This window comes from Corvus moneduloides, chromosome 1, assembly GCF_009650955.1.
Source record: "Corvus moneduloides isolate bCorMon1 chromosome 1, bCorMon1.pri, whole genome shotgun sequence".
Taxonomy (NCBI): Eukaryota; Metazoa; Chordata; class Aves; order Passeriformes; family Corvidae; genus Corvus; species Corvus moneduloides.
The window spans coordinates 96,177,405-96,197,633 of NC_045476.1; the positions used below are offsets into that span (position 1 = coordinate 96,177,405).

Below are 20,229 nucleotides of genomic sequence, written 5' to 3' on the forward strand. Positions count from 1 at the left end.
CCAAGATCACATAATTTACAGAATTGAACCATCTCATTTTTGAGAATGCGTCCCTATGTATCAACTGCTGCTATTTTTCAGAGTCTTTAACTCAGAGGCTAGTTTGGTTTTTAAGTTTCAAATCATTCAATGCACAAGACAATGCCAAGCATTTTCAAACACACACACCAAATTTTGCCAACTGATCTGACATTCCCCAAGCCTTTCTATTTCAGTTTTTGTATTCCTGGCCGGCAGGTAGAATATTTATCTACTTCCCACAAAGCAATCTTAGCATGCTGTGGCAACTGATTACAGAGGAATGCAGGCACTAGGCCAGCATTGCTGGTTTATACTGAAACAGGAGCAAAAATGAAGAGCTCTGCTTACAGTGCTGAGATCCGGTATCTCTCTCAGTCTCCTCACTGCTCAGCACTTTTGCAAGGCAGAGGTAATGGGCAATGCCCTGCAATAGGCAAATTCCTCAAAACCTAATGTGGAAGGACTGGGAGAGGTAGAAGGAGTTGACTGCAGCATCTCATCTGGTTAGAGCTGTGACAACAGAACAGCTGGAATGAAAAACAGAAGTCCACAACTACTAATGCTTTCTTGCCTTCGTGTGTCTTTCATAACCCTGCAATATACCAGAAATGCATTTTAAAGGAAAAGCCCCAAAACAAGGACTACTTGAAAACACAATACTATATTTCTAGTTTTGCTTAAGACTCGTCAATTGACCAAAAGTAAGCAGTACAGCAAATCAATGACAAAACAGCCTTTTTTGCTGGAAATAACTGATCATCATGAGAGCTTTAAAGGAGAAATTAATTTGGAATGGATTCTTTGATGTCATCAAGCTTATTTTACCTTAGCAATTAAATAAAATAGATTAACAACTTGATTTTGAAAGCTATTAGCTAAACCTTTACATAGATCTCTAATATTTAAGCTTACGCTGTAATCAGTAACAAAGGTAATGACCCCTATTCCAGATTGCCTACCCTAAATTACACCTAAATAAAAATACTCATCTTAGCTTATTTAATCTTACTTGCTTTCCTAGTGCAAAATGTACTTGTCATGACCAAGTAAGTGGTCTGCTTGCCCACAAGAGCTTTCTGAATGTGACATCAATATTTACACATGCTGAATGCTCTCAACTGCCAACCAATCTTTGCAATCAAAGTACAAATTCCGACCTACACCACATACACTTTCCTGCTATTAATAAAACCTAGAATTTCACCTAAGCAAGTTTGTCCCTTGCAAAAATGGGGTGGGGATTCAGCTTCTGCATGCATTGCAAATTAACTGCTAAATCTAGCCAAAACTTGCAAGGTATGTAACTCTCAACCAGGTTAAATTCATGCAGCAGCATAGAGTCCCCCTCTTGAAGCAATGCGACAAGAACAGAAATTCTTTCAAAGTAAAGGCAATTTTCAAGACTAGAAAGAATAACTGGTAGGACAGTTTTGCTGGAGATTGAATGCAATGACAAGCTGGCTGCCTACCCTCAGCCAGCCAACACAAAGCAGCCAAAATGAATCACAGAAGCATGTCTGGAAGGGAGGTCTAGGAGAACTTCATAGCAAAGCTCTGGCTGGGAAGCACTTCAAGACCTTGAGGAAAAATCAAAAAGGGAATGCCTCTTGGTTTATTTTTTATTGCATTCATGAAGAAAGAGCTCCCCTTTCCATAAATTTTAAAAGCATTATATCAGATGATGTTCAAATGTAAAAATAAATCAGAACTGATAAGACTAATTGAATCAGGAACTAGCAGAGGCTCTGAAGAATATAGGGGGTTTCAAGTAGAATAAGCAGAAGACCAGACATAAAAACATAATGGGATGGAACAAAGCAAATGGTAATGGGTATGACAACCATGTAGAGACTGAAGGATAAATTAGATGAGACAGTAGAGGAGAATTACCTGGCATTTTAAAACAATGAATGAAGTTTGCACCTGAAGAACTAGATCAGTGCCAAGCAAAAAAGAAAAAAAACGTATTTAGGATTTCTACAAATTCCTACTACTACCATTAAAAGAAAAAAAAAAAGGAGAGTGGTTAAACCACTGATTATTGTGAAATAAAAGATGGTGTTTGGGGCTTTTTTTTTTTTTGTTTGTTTTGGGATTTTTTGGGGGATCATGGTTGCTTGGTTTTTTAAATGCCCTTTGAAGTTTCAGTATCTTTTTTGGGTTTCCCTTCATTAATTTTAGCTAGTACAATTTCATGCTGAGTCTGAAGTGTTTCCTTGACAGCGTCCCCTTTTAGTCTCAGCCAATCTCAAACAATGTTATCTGCGCAGCTGTGTGAGGAGTCAGATGCATCTCATTCAACTATCTGGGATTCTCTTACTACTAAATTTGTCCCCTTTTCCTCCAACATGACTCAAATTCTTTGTGTATGGACAGCTAACAGTGGCCACATACACACATTAACTTCTGTGCTAGACATGCACTATTACACTTAAATGCAGGTCTTAAGTTCTTGTTTTACAGATGGTTTGATCTGTCACAGTATAAAATATTTTGCCATCATTCACTTTTAATGCTGCAAGACCAGCCCCTCAGCTCCCCCTTATCAATATCTCCAGAAGGAAAGGGAAATGAAAACCTCGGAAGAACAAATATGACAACTCTTTCTGGTGGTGTTATAACAACTATCATCACAGACCATACTAATTACTTTCTTCTACCCCAAGCTTTCAGTATACAACAGTTTAACTGACTGTCACTTTCTTATCTCCAAGACCTTTTTGTTCAATGACCAATAATAAACTATGAGGGTAAAAACTGGCAACATTGTCAAAGATGTACAAAATTAAACTAGTACTGTAGTGTACTAAGCTTGTAAGAAAGAAATGTGCATTCTTACTCATGTAGGTTGAACCAGAAGAATCATACTGTAATTTGCTCCAGAAAAAAAAACAAAACTGTTTTGATCAATTAATCAAACATTTGGAACGCAAAAATAGCAGAATATCAATGTAGTTGAAGTAAAATTAAATCCTTGTGAAGCTATAGCATTTTTTCCTAAATTTAGAAGTCCAGCTACTACCAGGTGTTATCAAACTTCAGAACTTCAGTATCAAAATACAACTCTCATTACAAATGCAGTACAGAAAGGATTAAAAAGTTCAAAAATACAGATTTCAGATGGCTACTTTCCTCTGGTTTTCAGCCATGCAAACCTCCAAAAGAGGCTTGAAAACTGAGCTTGGAAGAGAAGCCAGGCTGTGCTGGGCCCACTGCCACCCCCAAAAGCGTGGCTGCAGGGCCCCCAGCCCAGCACACCCTGCCCACTGCCGCCGCGACACCGTCGGACCGCCTCGCTCCAGGAACACGGAGGTCCAAGCTACTCATTAACCAGGGCCGGGCAGGAGGCTCCCAAACCCCGCCTGGAGATGGGGGTGTTTCCAGAGCACCTGCGAGCTGAGCCAACACAGCGGGCTCACCGCCCTCTCGCCCGGAACAAACCCCAGGGCAGCCTGCGCTCTGCCTGCCTCGAGAAGTGCGCTCATTGCTGCTAGCAGGCATTCAAAACCACCAACTCCTCTATTCTAGCACTAATCCACTTGAAGGTCTTTTCTCCCCTTCCTTCCCTGCCCTGTTAAGGGGAGCTGTCACCTAAATTAAAATATCTGTAATTGTGCAAACAGTAGTTAATTATAAATCTAGCTATCCAGAGAAAGGTGACAGCACGCCAGTGCCTGGAGCAGCGCTGTATGTTTGAACGCGGTCTGTGATGGCTGCAATTATGCTAAGGAGTCATGGAAGAATAAGAAACTTCTACATCAAACATCTCTTCTCAAAGGCAAGCACAGTGCAAACACCTTGCTCCTGACTTCAAGAGCAGGTCCTAAAGCGGTTAGGTGCCAGGAGAAAAAAAAAAAGGTAGGGTTGATCTAAATGCAAAGAAAATAAAGACATAAAATAATTTAAACAGGCAACAAAAAAAATAATTACTCATTAGAAACACTAGGTAAAAAACCACAAAGTTTTTATTTAGAGAAATGCTGACCTTGTAACTGTTTTTTTCCCCTGCTTGAAATATTTTTACTAGCTTAATGAAAAAGAAAAAAAAAATTTAGAAGAACCTGAGGAGTCATTATAAAACAGGCTTGTAAAGTATATCCTTATATACAATACCGTTTCTATTGCAAAGTTAAGCACTGGAAACAGCATCTAAAAGTTGCTAGATAAACTCAAGCCAAATCAGCACTGAATCAAGTAGTCCCTACACCTAATTTTACTTGCAAATCAGTCACAAGTTAACATAAAAGGTTTTGAATATTTAAGTATACTTTCCCATGAAGTAGCTTACAGGATTTTGTTATCTCCAGTAAGAGATACTTAATTTCCATTCTGAAAGCCAGGTCTAAATTTTTAGGTCTTCTGCAGCACTGTACAGATTTCATATAGTATACACACAGACATCACCATGGATCTCAGGATTATTTCCTGAACCAGTAGACAGCAGAATTACCTTGGCAAAATTTGAAAGGCTTAATTTGAAATGTCATACAGGGAATTTCAATAGATTACATTGACTTTGTAACAATTTCTACAATGAACTGCTGGGACAAAACCGAAAACACTTACACCAGGAAGGCCAACAACTACAGCTGGCCATTTTGGAAAACAGACAGACAAATTTTAAAAAAAAACAAAACCCACCAACAAAAATACCCAGAAACCAACTACAAACAGGATATGTCTACTTCAAAGTGTTGTGAAACAAACACAGCTCCACCATTTATAAGCTTAACAAGCTCAATTTGTTCTGCAACAAACACATCAATATACATGTTATGTTCATATATATCCATATGCATACACAACATGCAGTCAGCCATAAAATCTTCATAAAGGCATTCATCATTTGCACATAACCAATAATAAAGGGGGAAAAGTATTTGCTACTAATAGTCAAATGCTTCCTAATGAGGTTTGAAACTAGGTTTTTAAATGCTACTCAAGCAGCATGGTGTGCATCAAGCAAAATCCTTATAGGATGCAAAAAGCTCTTTCTGCTCTCATAAAAGTAAAAATAACTGAGTTTTAGCATTATAGCTATTTCTCTAATATAGAACAACGTAAACTTTTAATAAGGCTATCATTGTGTACTGGCAACAGTATTACATTGGTGGACCGATTTCTCACATTTATTTTCAACAGAAAAGATATCTTTTATTTTAACAAGATTAATGTAATTTTCATTATACTATCACCAATATTTTAGAAAAACATGGCTATATATGAAATAGATCACAGAATCATAGAAAAAATCTAGGTTGAAAAGGACCTCTGGAGATCATCTGGTCTAACTGTTCTTGAAAGTAGGGCTTTAAAATAGATTTTCCAAGGTCCTATCAGGTCAAACCTTGAATACTGGCAGCAAGGAAGACTTTAATACTTCTCTACATAACCTATTCCCAGAGTTTAATAGTTCTCAAAGCAAATATTATTTTTCCCTTAATATCCAGGCATCTAATTAAAAAACAACAAAAACCATGAACAAAATAAAAAAAAACAGTAAACAACATAAGCCTCCTGCAAATAAAAGCATAATATTTGAAGTTAATGTCTGCAGAATATTTATTTCAAGTAACTACAGCTTTATAACAGAAGTAACTGGTCAAGTCCTATAACAACTTGGTAATATATCGGTGATCGCTTTTGGTGAGTAACTGGCACCATCCACTGTCCTAGAGAGTCACACAGGATGCCTCTGAATATGCACCTACTACTACTCTCACCTCTTAGGATTCCAAGCTGCCAGTTCTCCAAGCGTGAGCCCTTCCCCTGTTCTCCCAGATCCCAAGCCTTTGTGAGTCCCACACATTCCTCCATACTGCCAGTCTTGCCCAGCTGTCCGACAGAGGATGTAGAAAGCACCACGTAGGTAGTGACTGAACATCAGTCAGGCTCACTCTCTGCCATGTGGGCAGAGCAATACAAACATCTGCAGAGCCTCACACAGAAGCCCCAGCCCTAGGGCAGGCAGTAACCTCTTTATATAGTTCGCAGCTTGATGCCTTTAACACATTATACCTATAAAACGTGTTGAAACTAACCAACAGAACTGGACATTACTGGTGCGGGGATGGACAACCACCATGCTTTTTAAGCAGCAAAACTCAGGAGCTGAGTGTTTATTTGACCCAATGTTGCTTGAAGTCAGCTGACAGCACATCAAAGTTAAAAGTATGAAGACACAGAAACTTGCACCTCATTTACTTGTCACACATCAACTGCCAAAAGGGATCTCAACAGATGGAAAAGAAGGACATTAATAAAGCCAGGCTCCTCATGCTGTCTGACCTTATCTGCTGGCAAGAAGCACATTTGCTGATTGCCTTGAAGTTGCCATCTAATCAATCCAGTAAAACAGGCTTTTTTTATTACCCATGTTAAAAGTTCAACTTTCCCTTATAACATGCAGATGGTTGTAAAGCCAGTTTTTCTCCACACTGCCAGAAAAGCAAAGCAACCGTGCTTTAAGGAGTGCTGTGAGCCATCTCTAACAAAGAGAGGCCATTTCACAGCTCTGGGTGCCAGCACGTGGCAGCCGAGGACCACTGATACGCGCAGGACTCCTGCAGTGCTGTGACCATCCACGCAACCGAGGTGACACCTACAGGAACACTTTCTTCGGAGTTTCTGCAACATTAGGCCTACAATCTACTTTTGTAAAAAAAAGTTATAAGGATAAGCATAGTATTTTAGGATTAGAAGTAATTTTACCTAATTAAATAAACTACGCCTTCTAGTCCCTAAAGGGGGACTAGAAGAAAGCTGGAGAAGGAATCTTTTGCACGAGCATAGTGATAGGACAAAGGGGAATGGCTTTCAACTAGGAGAGAGTACATTCAGATCAGATATCAGGACAAAATTCTTTCCTGTGGGGGTGGTGAGGCAGTGGACGCCTCATCCATGAAAGTGTTCAAGGCCAGGTCTGATGGGGATTTGAGCAACCTGGTCTAGTGGAAGGTGTCCCTGCACACCACACAGAGGTTGGGACTTGATGATTTTGAAGGTCCCTTGCAACCCAAACCATTCAATGATCCTATGATGATAAGCAGTGGAGGAGACGAAACCATGTTTGGTTTACATTAATGTGTTCTTTTTATAAACCTCTGGGGGACAGAAGGCAGAGGCACGAACATGGGACAGAAAAAAAAATATCTACTTTTGCCTTTGGCAAATGAGGTGATAACAAAGTTGCAGTGCTCGACACTTGGGAGACTAAGCAACATTCAGATTTATTTCCTTCATACCCAGTTAACACAGCTTGTAATTGTCTTTGGCTGCTTGCTTTGACACCTAAAAGGGAAATTTGAAGCCAGTTGTTTTATACTGGGAAAGATTTACTTCCTGGGTAATCAGTAAAAAAAAAAAAAAAAAAGCAAAACCAAACAATGATGACCGTAGTACAGAACACGACACTGCTCCCAGTCTGTCCAACACAGCACGCACTGGTTAACAAGTAACACAAGTTGTAACTGATAATAGTAACAAAATCGCTTGCTCCTGAGAGTACTCAGCGACAGAGCTAACTTTGGTCAACAGATTCTACAGGTTCACTTTTAAGACCACATTAATTAATCTTTGCAAATTCTAATGTAAAAGGATATGATCCTTCAAAACTTTTTAATAAAGGGTCAGAATCCTCCTTCGTAAGCTAAAGAAAATGGGTACCACATCACAAGAAAGATTCTATATAAAACAATCACAACTCCTCTGGAATCCTTTTGCTCCACGAAGATGGAGGGGTTTTTTTGAAGAAACATTATTTATATTGTGTTTTCAGAACCAAGAAGTCAACACAAATAACAAGAAGTTATTCTAGTGATGAATTATCTTTATCAAAATCATAGAATCACTTAGGCTGGAAAAGATCTCCAGGATCATCAAGTCCAGCCATTAGCCTAGCACTGACACCACTAACCCATGCCCCTAAGTGCCACATCTGCATCTTTTAAATACCCCCAGGGATGGTGACTCCATCACTTCCCTGGACACCCTGTTCCAAAGCTTGCTAATTCACCTGGTGAAGAAAATCTTCCTAATTCTGAACATGCCCAACTTCATATTCCACTGCATCATTGTTAGATTACCACAAGACCTTTGATGGCTCACAAGTCAGATAAATTTGTTTAGAAACCAAGAACAATTAGACGAATGACACTCACAGTAAAATCAAATGTACTGATATCTCAGGATCTAAAGCCGATATATGTTAACACGTAATAAACAGTGTTTACCAGTTTACCACAGATTTTACACGTCTGTGTAACAGTGTTCTTCCGCTCATAGTGACAAGGAGAAATAACTGTGATGTTGTAAACCCATGCAATCTGCTACAACAAAAGTGTGATCTTCCTGACTCATTCCAGGGAGATACTACCTGATATATGCAGTGCACTGGCTAGAAGCAGAGCGCTCTGTAACTGAATAGTGACAGAACACTTGCATGATCCATCAGTTATTTGGTACCTTTGGTCAAAGGCACCACATATCAGGACATGAATGAATGGAAAGATTAAATATTTATCTGAAAAATAATAAAGCGCTATCTGTTCAAAAGAGACATAAGACAAAAAAAACACAAAACCCACAAAACCCACACCCACAACTCTTTCCAATATTAAATACTGAATCACTTCCTAGTTACCAAGAATCACTGTGCTCTCCTTAATCCTGGAGCCTTCTCAGCTACCAAGTGCCAAATCACCAGCTGCGTTTAGATAGGTATCTTTTTCTCCAGGTGTGCATTTGCAATATGAATAGGAAGCACACTAACCAAAGCTGGAGAATAAACTTAAAAACCATGGAATTTAATGCACAGAAAGCTACAATTAGGACAGCTGCTTTACTACAAGAGTATTCCAGGGAGTTCTAAAATATGTCAGGGATTTTTATTTTCTTGTCATATCAGTAGTGCTCCCTGAATGGTGTGGTCCCACAGAAATTTTCCCCACTTATTAAACTTTCTGGCAACTACTTCAAAGAAAAACCGTGTTGCTAAAGTCAAACAAATCTGAAAGAAAGAAGAATAGAAAACCCCCCCATCGTGGCTGCAAATATAAAACCCTACACCTACATGCAGTCTTATTAAAAGCTGTTAATGTAATATACACAAAGTACAGTATCACAAGTATTTTCACAAATTAGGAGTTGCTTAATATTTGCAGATCTGAATTTTCTCTCAACCTCAAATTGCCTACACTTTTGGAATAAAGCAGAAAGTATTGATTCCCCCCCACCCAAATTGTTCCCCACAATTATAAGTTATAAAAAAATATTTGTAATTTTATCACTGGCTTGCAACATTCTATGAAACAGCCATCAAATGCTGCATACCTCGACAAGCAGCCTATGCTGTCTTGTTCTACTATTCCATTTTTCAAATTGTTTTATTAATACACAGAAAAATGAAGTTTTTTTAACTAAGCAGTCAAACTCATGCATGGCTAAATTCTTAGCAACCTTTTCAGGCACCATGCAAAATAAACTACATTTACAGAATCTTGCTGTGACGATAGAAATGTTTATGACCATTAAAACAATAAGGTCTTTCTGTAAAAATACTCCCAAAAGACATGATCTCTTTTCAAACTAATTATTAAAAGAATAATGAACAAGATGATTTTTAGAGTAGCTTATGCTCTACCCAAAGCCAAGCTCACCAATGAGTTTCCATCAAGTGAAAATTGTGACATCTTTTTTGGGCATCTGAGAATGTCACAGATGAAAGTGGCAATGGGCAGAACAGATACTAAAATTGCAACCAGGTTACGCTATTATTAATACAAGGATTGTTCTGATAAATAACTGTACTGATTCACAAATGGAGAGAATCAAGACTTAAAATTGAGTTAAGCATAGGAAAGGGTGGAAACCTTAATCAAACAGCAGTAGTCCAGGCAACGCTATGTGAAAGAGGAAACTATCAGAATTCAATAATTTTATCCCCTTAAAGTCTTTTGATAATTAATACAATCCACTCACACACTGAACCCAAAAATAAGAAGCCAGGGACATGACAAAAGCTTGAACTATACCATAACTATGAACTTAATGCACTCAGTAGGTCAAGATGTTAAGCAATTTTTTTTAAAGAAGTTTCCAAAGTACTTTAATAAATCTGATATACAGATATATACATATGGCTAGAAAAGCATGTGCAAAAACTAGAAATTATCTCATCCTACAACAACCTCTGAAACCCAATAAGGACAGCTTGTGCTCACTAGGTTGTTCAAAGATGCCTTTCTTTCCTCCAGTAAACATGGGCTCACATGTTGTGAAAGAACTATGTGAAGATAAGGCAAGCTGTACTTCAGCATGTGCTAGCTGATCTTCAACTTGACCAAAGTACAGTCTGCTTTATCTATAGGCTCTTAATGTGTTAGTTAGAATACCAGCAACAGTCAAGAAGATACCTTCTTCCAGACAAAGCACTAGCATTGAAACAACCATGGCAAAAAAATACTTGCATGTCCTTAACTTCAGGTACAGGTCTACATTTGCCTCAATCAAAAGCTGTGCCTCTATCTATACCATTACAGTTCCAGAAGCACAATTCTTCCCCACCTACATAGGAATATGGAAAAAACCCCCAAAATCACAAAAATTATGAAAAGCATTTAGACTGACACAGATGTAGACAGAATACAACTGCACACACATCCAACATCTGGGATAAAAACCTTAAGTTTAAAAAAAAACCCGCACCAAAATTGAGTGAAACAGCAGAGATCAGACCTCTGCATACTCAGGCCAATCCCTGGGGAACACGCCATGTTGAACAAGAGGATCCATAGTCACAGAACTGTAGGCAAACAACACTACCGTGCAAAATCCCACATGTATACCAGTCACAGCCCAGGCTCCCAGCTTTGATTCATAAAATGCGTCATTCCACAGAGCGTAACTGTATCACATAACTTGCTAGGGAAATAGCCATGGTTACTCATCATAGTTTGGTGTTATGAACCACTGGCTTTCCATAACACTGCACACACCAGATTAAAATCTCTCCGGGGGTGGAAGGAGAGGATAGCAGGAAATCAATGAACAAGATGTCAAATCGTAACTACTTTCATACTTTAAAGTGCAAATAAAACAGCATTTGACTCAGTAGTGAAATACTTTGCTGTTGATTTCAGCTGCTTACAGCTGCTCCTTCTCTAGAACTATTTTTTAAAGTCTTGCTCAGGTTAAAGAAGGAAAAAAGTCTGGTTCAGAGTAAGTAATAAGTTACTCGAAAAGAAAAGGGGCTTTTTGCTTCTCGCTATACAAAATCCTAAAAGGTAGCTTTACTTTGTGCACATGCATGTTTAATTCGACCTTTAAACCATATTGTTGAGGCACAAGCCTTGGTTAGTACCACTGGCACCTGTCAGAATTACCAAAATTAGAGCTACCACCAAAACTCTGCAACTGCATTTGTCAGCTACGAAGGCTGAAGCATTTTATGGTTTCACACCAATTTTACTATTATTTCTCTTTCAGAAAATATAAAAGAGAAGCATATTTTTTACTTTCCATCTTAACATTTCAGAAATTAAATATTTTAGCTTGTTTGAAAGGTTATGTGAACTGAAAGGAAGAGTACACAATTAGTTTTATATTACATTGCAATAGAAGATTAAAGAGTTGGAATCACTTTCTGTACACCCAATTTTCTTCTTGCAGAGAACTTAAAAATACACTGATTTTATTTTCACTTTGAATAATGAAAAACTTCTTGAACTCCCTGTAAAACTTTACCTCTCACTAAGATAATACACATGTACAGGTTTGAATTGAGGACTGGTTTTTGCTTCATTCTTTATTAATTTCTATGAGCAACATCACTTAGTGGGAAAGTTCTAAAAACGAAACCAGTGACTGAACCAAGAACCCTGTGACTGGTAAGTTACTACCTTAATACTACACAGTATTGACTGAGAATAATTACCGAACCAATTTCAGAGTGTACCAGCCACCAGCTTGAATTAGTAAGATAAAAGCTGGTTGTTGACAAAGATGACAGAGTAGGTGGCTGTGACAAGGGTTACTACATTGCCTCTTGAAACATGCTCACCGAATTGGCCAATACAAGCAAGCATGAAACATACTACCTTGGCTGTATTTCAACTCTGTGATGCAAGGAAGAGAACCCATTTCATTTTTGGCAAAACACCACCTTTCAGAAAGCCTAATACTCCTTCTGCTAAAAAGGGAATTGAGACCACTTATCTTGAAGAATTCCTCTCAACTCCAAATCCTGAAAAACAGTTTCCTCCAGTGTTTTTAGTGAAAATTCAAAGCTTGGGATGCTCACTCTCTCCCCCTAACATATGTTGCTGTGCTTGTATCAAACCTAAACTTGCCAAGAGAGGGAACTGATGGAATTACAGTTTCATCAGTTCCAATATGACAGATTAACATCTGGTCATAGCATGCACAAGCTTCACTGATTCTGGGATTTCTGTTTTATCTGTAAAACTGCATTACTTGTCTAATGTTCTGTAATCTTCATATTAAGGAGACATTTGCAGGAGTTTAACAGAGGGAACCTAGTCAGAGAGATACATCAGACCAGACCACTCCTAATGATTTTCATTTCAAACAGAGGCCATTAGGATAATGTGCTGGTTCAGACTTAGGGACCTAGAGCCTGTCGAGATCCACCTTATGCAGTGATATGCTCTCCTGTTAAATCAATGGTGACAGTTCTTGGACAGAAGAACTGCATTTCTTAAAAGGAGAAATATTGTTATAGAATGGAGACACATGCTGAGATGGGATAGTAAGACAATGTGAGACAAGAAGGGCCTCGAACCACGGAAGAGTGACAGACAAAGCCAGAGGAACATTAAGACCAGTGAAGAGGCAGATAAAATTCTGCTTGTATCTTTTTCAACTTTTTTCTGAAACTGATTAAAAAATACCTCGCATCTTCCTGAGGAGTACCAGATGGATAATCTGTATTCCAAATGTATGCCCAGAACCCATATTTTGCTTGGACATCTCTAACTTGCAAGCCAAGAGCGCGTGAGACTCACCAGGTGAACAACAGTACAGAAGTGCACCAAGAACCTACAAAGTTTTCAAGTCTCTCTTGATTCCTCCTGGCCCAGAAGATGGGAACCCTTTGTTACCATTACTCATGTGTAATGTTTGGAAACCTAAATCAAATTCTAGCAGACAGGCATGACCAGACTTCAGCATTGCAGTGATTTCAGCACAACCCAAGCAACCAAATTATGTATGGAAGTATCAGTGTTTTCTGCAGAGAGAAGGCTCTTCAAGATTGTCAATGCAGTTTGACAATAGGAAGAAAAATTAAGACCAAAAAAAAAGCTTTAAAAAGCAAGCTACTAGACAATGTTTTCTATAGTATCTGATTTTGTAGCATTTCATGAATGCAGGGATATGAAAAGAAGAAAGAGAAGGAACACAAAGGCCAAATACTGGACACATGACTAGGTTTCATATTACAGTGCTAATAATAGAAATTAGAAATACTCAGTGACATTCAGTACATGCTGATTGAAGGCAATGGTATCAGAGTACGAGGAGATTAGAGTAAATTTTCTCAAGGTATGTCACGATGAAACTTGCAGCACATCTGTTACTCCACTCCAACTGTTTGTGTGCCTGCTCTCTTCCCTTAGTAAACACCTCGACAGAAGAATAACTTACTTCCCATTAATTCCCACTTGTCATGGGGAAAAACCACATACGCCTTCTGACTTTTAGGCTTCGATAACACGATAACACTACAGTTCACGAAAAGCATCCAACTCCAAGACAAAACTGCGGCCAGAGCATTTCTAGTTGATACTGACACTTCCCTAGCCTGGATTAAGTTGCCTAAATTCTGCCTCTCCCGCAAGCTTAAGAGACACCTCCAATTCAGAGTTACTTGATTGATTCCTATTCAAGTGAATCATCCCATGCTTCAGCCCAAAGTATACAATGCTTCCATCAGGGGCTATGCCAGAGCTATGGGTTCTCACCACAAGACAGACACCCGCAAATTGGATGCACCAGTGCTCATCAAAGTTGTGCCAAATCCCCCTTGCCGACTAACATCATGCACTCAACACCACAGAACAAAATGTGCACTGCACTGCTACGCATGGGTAGCCAGAAGAGAAACCAATGCTACAAACTAACACCAACTAACACAAGCAGGAAGCAAAATAAATACTTTTTGCTTAGTATACTCAAAGCTGTAGTTTGGGGAAAAGAACTGAAAAATGTGGCTCTCTAGCTTTTGAACTTCTGTGCAAACTTTTCAGTAGATGAGTACACAGTGTTGCCTCTTACAGTAATCAGTTCTCAAGTTCACAATTAAGAAGCTTAAGGAATGTGTTTCTCATTCAAAAAACAAAACAAAAAACCAACAACCAAAACCAAACCCACACAAAGTTTCTATAAAACTTACAATGAACATTTACCACATTTAAAACAATGAGATTGGTAACTGTGGTCCTTATCACTACTAAACTGCATTTTACTTTTAACCGGTTGATTTTTAATGAACAAATACCCCTATGCATAGATGCCAGCATGGCAAATATTATTTGTGAACAAAGTGACAAAATAGAAGAACTGCTCGCTGTACTGGCTTTTAGTCCACCTTGGAGAATTTAACATTAATGACTTCTGCACACAAGACTTTTGGTGTGCCTCTGTAAGGTTACTCTTTCAGTGTCTACATAAAGCTATCACTTACTCATCAGTATAGAAAATGGGTCACAGCTCAGAAAAGTATGGACAGCTGTCTCTGCTATAATATGGACTATGAAAAAACAGTCCACCCAAGATCTCTAGAAATCAGCTGATATTTTAGACTCCTGGATTGGATGAAAACAGGATTTATCATGTGATAAGTCATGAACATATGCAAGAAGATGATGATACTACCACTAGCTTTTTTGTTACTACTTTTTTGTTGCTCCTGTCTACTGCTCTAAGCATATTACACCAATAATACAAAATGATTACTTGAGAAGCAGTTATGGAACTTTGCAATTTAATAGCATATCACATAACTATAGTTTTATCAGCATCTTACTTTGTACCAAAAGTATTTTGGAAGAATGGAGGTAGAGAGTTAAGTATTGTACAGTACAATATATTCCTGTGATATTACCCAAATTTATGTCCTGAAATAATGAACTGTTCCAGTCTTAGAATATGCAAAAAGCTGAAAATGGAAACATTAGAAACGCTTATTAAGTCAGAGAGAGAGATGACAAGTGTCAAGAGTTCTTCCAGGAATCCACTGCCAGCAATATTAGAGTGTTTAATGAAACAAAATTAATCTTATCATCACAAGTTGGTTCTTCAAATGAGCTGTTCTGTTAAGTGTACTTAGAACTATGCAGAACATTACGTTTTTCTTACGAACTAGAAAACAGAAATGTATTAGGTATTTGTCACCAGCCTGTCAAGACACTTTTGCCACAGGACAATGCCAGAGAATGTCACCATCATGGAAATTTAGCATTTGTATTGCATTAGCGAGCAAGCCTTTCTGGATATGGTAACTGAGCAGACCCTTCTTCCCCACAGTTCTGTTTGGTAACTGTTTCCCTTATCATCAAACACTCTCAGGTAATAGGGACCATTTGCTTCTTGTACAACTAGTTTCAGAAAAACTTTTTTTTAAAAAAAGTGAAAGTGCAACTGTCCTCCAAAGCTAAGAAAGTATATTACACATCTACATTCACCTTTTATAAATAATCTTTCAGTGCAATACTGTGCAAAATTAATTCTTCAGTAATAGACGTATTTCTACTATAAAGACAGTTTGGGATTAACAGAGTAGCAGTACCAATATTTAATAGCATAAAAGCACTAACTTGTTCTGCTTTCTGTTACACAGGTATTAGAGCAGTAGCAATTTGTGTGACAGGCTGCAGAGAGCCACAAGGGAAGCAACCATCCTAGCAAGGAAAATAAAAAAATCCCAACTGTATCTTTGAAAGAGTGGAAAGCAAGGAGCAACAGAAGGAGAGACTGACTAATTACTTCGGGTAAGTTCAGTCAAGAGAGGAAACGAGAAATGCCGCAAGATGAATGAGAATTATATATTAAAAGAAGTATCCTCTTTTACTGCTGTTGCATCTGTTCCATAACACCAATGAGGCAAATAGCTGTCACACTTAACATACGTGGATATATCATATATATCTTAGATAAATTACAGATACATCATATATTGGAGATTTTTTTTATCTCCATAGAGCAAGTCAGCACCCAAAATGCTGAAAAGAAACCTCTGTGGAGCCCAGGCAGCCTCTGTGGTGGGGCAGCTGCTGCTAACTAGCCTGTGGTACTGTATCTCCGGGCTTTGGGGTTCCGATCCCTCGGCAGACCCCGTCCATCCCTCCGGGCAGGGGCACGGGCAGGGCCGCTCTACGCCCGCAGCTCGTCTCCTAAACACGCCCGAGGTACTCGGGGCTCGAGAAAACTCTCGGGTCAGGTGCTCTGCCAACGATTTGGGGGGAAAAAACCGGGATTAGAGAAGGAGGCAAACTCGCCCTATAGTTACAGGCAGCAAAGGCGAGCGCAGGGGAGTAGGGGACGGGACGGGACGGGACCTTCCCCGCGCCCTGCCCCGGTGCCCTGCGCTAAACACACAAGGCGCGGAGCGGAACAGAAAACGGAGGGGCAACGCGGAGCGGAGCAGCGCCGCCCCCCGAGGGCACGGCACGGCTCGACGGGCTGACACCCAGCCCGGCACCGCCGCGCACCTTCCCGCTCGCTTCCCCCCGCGCCAGCCGCCGGGAACAGCGCTCGCCCCCGCTCTCCCGCGGGGCCGGCGGACAGCCAGGCACCAGCGCGGGGCCGGCCAGCCGCCCGGGCACTCCGCCGCCCCGCCGAGGAGGAGGAGGAGGAGGAGGGAGATGCGGGGGCGGCCCCGACGGCACCACCGCCCCCGCCTCCCGGAGGCGCCCCGGCGGCGCCAACTTTCCCCGCGCCCCGCGCCGCTCCCGCCGCCTCGCCCGGTACCTGCCGCGCCGCCCCGCGCCGCCGCCGCCGCCCCGCTCCCCCAGGGGGCGCAGAAGGCCGTCACGGCCGTCGCGGCCGCCGCCACCGTGCGGACCGAGGAGAGCAGGTGCGGAGCGGGGACCACGGAGCCGATCCCGCTCCCGCCGCCTGCTCCGGCTCCTGCGCCTGGGCTGGGCGGGCGGGGCGCGGCGGGGCGGGGCGGTGAGGAGCGCCCGCCGCCCGCGCTCGCCCCCTAGCGGAGGGAGCGACCGGCCGGGCCCGGCCCGGGTCCGCCCGCCCCGCCGCTGCTCTCTGCCTCGGCTCCGCTCGGGTCCCTTCGGCACTTTCCGCCGTTTCCCAGGGGGAACGGGAGCGGGGTCACCGCGGATGGCGGGGCTGGGGCTGTTTCCTCGCCTCCCTTCCCGCCCGCAGGCTCCCTGGCTCCGTCACCTGTTCCCCGCACGGCCGTGGTGGCCGCGGTCCCGCCCGAGTCCCTCCCTGCCCACAGCTGCTCCCGGGCTGTGCCCGCTGGCAGCGGAGCGCGAGAAGTTGTAGTGGCTGGCTCCAGAGGCTGACAAGAGCTCGGCACGCCGCCGGCTGGCGGGCCCTGCCGGGGGACGAGGAGCCAGGTGTCCTTCGTGCCATCTCTTGGGGTAGCAACGGGGCCGACGCAGGAGGTGACAAGTGTCTCCAGCCCGCAGCTGGTGGCACAGCCCGATCGCCTCCCCCCCGGGAGGAGGGCAGGTCTGGCTGCCCAAGGCGTGGGGATGCGTGTCGTGCCTCCCGCTTCCCTCTCGCTCCCCGCCGGGCACTGCGCTCCAGCGCCGTGCGGAGGGATTAGCTCAGGTCCTGCAAGCGGAGTAACTGTGTCAGAGCAACTCTACACCCATGCTAATTAGCTGAGCCTTTCAGCAGCGCTAATTAACTGAAGCAGAATACCTCAATGGCCAAGCAATCCGGTGGCGTTTTCTCTCCAGTTTTAAAGAATTTTCCAGGTGCTTGGTACTGCCCTTGTAGCACAGTTGTGCTAATGAGACTGTACACGAGATCAATGAAACAGGCCGGGTTAAAGTATTCAGAAAAATTCTCCAAACTGTGAAACTTGGATGGTGTTCTCCGGATCTGTTTTGGTCCCTGCCTTCAGCCATCTCTGTTAACTCAAGTGCAGGGGTGGGAGTAGGGAAGAGTGAACCGATGTGCCAGAAGCTCTCTGCAAGACATCCAGATCCAGAAAAAAACCTCCCAGAGACAAGCCCGAGAAAAGCATAGCAGAAGATTCCTTGACATGGCTGTGTTGTTTCAAATTCCAAATTACCTTTCCAAGCTTAATTCAGGGACCCCTGTGCTGCATTGCACAGTATAAATATGCCTGCTGTGGAGACGGGGCATTCCAAAATACAACTTAGCTCTTGCCATCTGATTATCTGTACGGCTCTTCTAGTGAGCCATTTCTTGGTATGCCACGTTCTTGGTTTGGGGAAAGAAACATGAAAGCTGCAACTCCACTGAAGGCAGGAGAATGGGAGCCAGTTTGTGCATGTCTGCACGGTACTGCCTATCTAAATTTGAGTACTGGGAGGAGCATAGCTATGTCACGGGTTTTCCCACCAGGTGCAGTGCCCAATGCTGCTCAGCACAGCTGATTCACAGGATTTTGCAGATTTCCTACAGGCTTCTCTGAATGGTTCTGTCTCACGCTCATGTTCACTAATATCTACCCTGAAAGTGATCTATCCCAAATGTTTGAGGAAGCCATCTAATAATCTAATGTCCCATCATTTATTAAAGGAACATAAACTTAATCTTCCATACATTTAAATCCTAATGGAATATTGACAAGCTTAATTCTCTTTAACTGTTTCTGAGACTCAAAGTGAGAATTAGGTCACTTGGTAATTACTCCAGAATGTAAGATAATTTAACTCTGGAACAACAAGAGTATTAAAAAGCATTGGCATTGCCCTCCTGAATCACCCCGTTAAGTCAGTGTGTTTCCACCAGAACCTCTCCTACTTAGAGGATTAGACCCACCTAATACTTTGTGCCTCATGGAGGGAAGTTAAATTTTCTTTGAACTGATACTCTGCATTTTCGAAAGTACTTGGCAAGCAATAGTCATCATCTTTTCCTTTAGAGAGAATGCAAGAAAACGTATCTGCTACATAACAGATATCCAAGGGCCAAGCTGCTTCTCCCCATATTGAAGGTTACTGCATCTTGCCCTTCACATAGTGCCATGTATTTCTGTAGGAGCCTTCATTCAGAAGCCTGATAGCCCATCCATTCCAATTAATCATAGTCAGGGCCTGACAACTTTAGAGATGAAATACGAGTGTATCAGGCTTTTGATTTAGTGGTATAGTTCCTGAACTCAGGACCAAATCTGTGCAGCAGACAACTCTTTCTTTACAAACATCAAAAATCCTACTGCTGGACCTTGAAGGAAATATGTAATCCCAGTCTTCCCCTAAGTTAAAACTATTACCTATTGTTTCAAGTGCTATCAGTCATGGCAGTGAAGAAGAGCATCCCCCACTTCTGACTGGGAGTTGCAGATTTAATGGGAACAGACCACAGCTTTCGTTTGCACACAATTACTTTCAGCTCCAAAGTTCTCTTCTTGGAAAATATTTTCCCATATTCCCTGATATTTGGAAAGGCAGAAAATCTTATAGTGATTAAGAGCAGGAAGAGAAAAAGGAATTTAATACCGAGGATTGCCACACACGGGATACCGTAGTAGCACTGTCTCTCACCAAGAGATGAATTTGTCCCTCCAAATGTGATATCAGCTTATAGCAAGCACTTCTGTATGTGAATCCTCATCACCTACTTGTTAAAGTTGTGCTAAATTAGATAAATATTAATTAATTTTGTGTAATTTATTTTTCTATCACACAATCAAAAATGTGGACAAGATACTAATTCCATGAGAATAACAGCCTTAAGTTAAAAAGAAAAACCACCACTCCCCTCTGAAAAAAATGCCAGCAAACCCCGTAAAAACAACAGAATAAAGGTTGTGTCTGTTATTTTCACCTTTTGTAGCTGAGACATTATTATTTTCTGTAATTACACGAACACACTATCATTTTGCAGGATCACCTCCCATTCACTGCATATTTCAACAGCTGCTTCACCCTTCACTGTGCATGTTAACCCCTACAGACCGGATGTCTGCTCTCATCCTGTTGAGTATCCAGCTGAAGACATCTAGGACACAGTTTTTCTACTAAATTCCTG

The 20,229-nt window shown here is 41.5% G+C and overlaps 1 protein-coding gene across 4 annotated transcripts in view; it reads right to left on the bottom strand.

Annotated features, from left to right (window-relative positions):
- PTPN3 (protein tyrosine phosphatase non-receptor type 3) overlaps positions 1 to 20,229 on the bottom strand; it is a 165,049-nt gene that overhangs the window by 108,894 nt on the left and 35,926 nt on the right. Inside the window, exons 1-2 of one of the 4 annotated variants that reach the window (XM_032119165.1) lie at positions 1,599 to 1,603; positions 1,192 to 1,197 (exon numbers count right to left, since the gene is read on the bottom strand). The exons of 2 other annotated variants lie outside the window; for them this stretch is intronic. The gene's annotated coding sequence lies outside the window, so the exon portion shown is untranslated. Of the gene's footprint in view, positions 1 to 1,191; positions 1,198 to 1,598; positions 1,604 to 17,007; positions 17,119 to 20,229 lie in introns of those variants that run through there. One more of the 4 variants, XM_032119175.1, reaches the window with a different exon arrangement.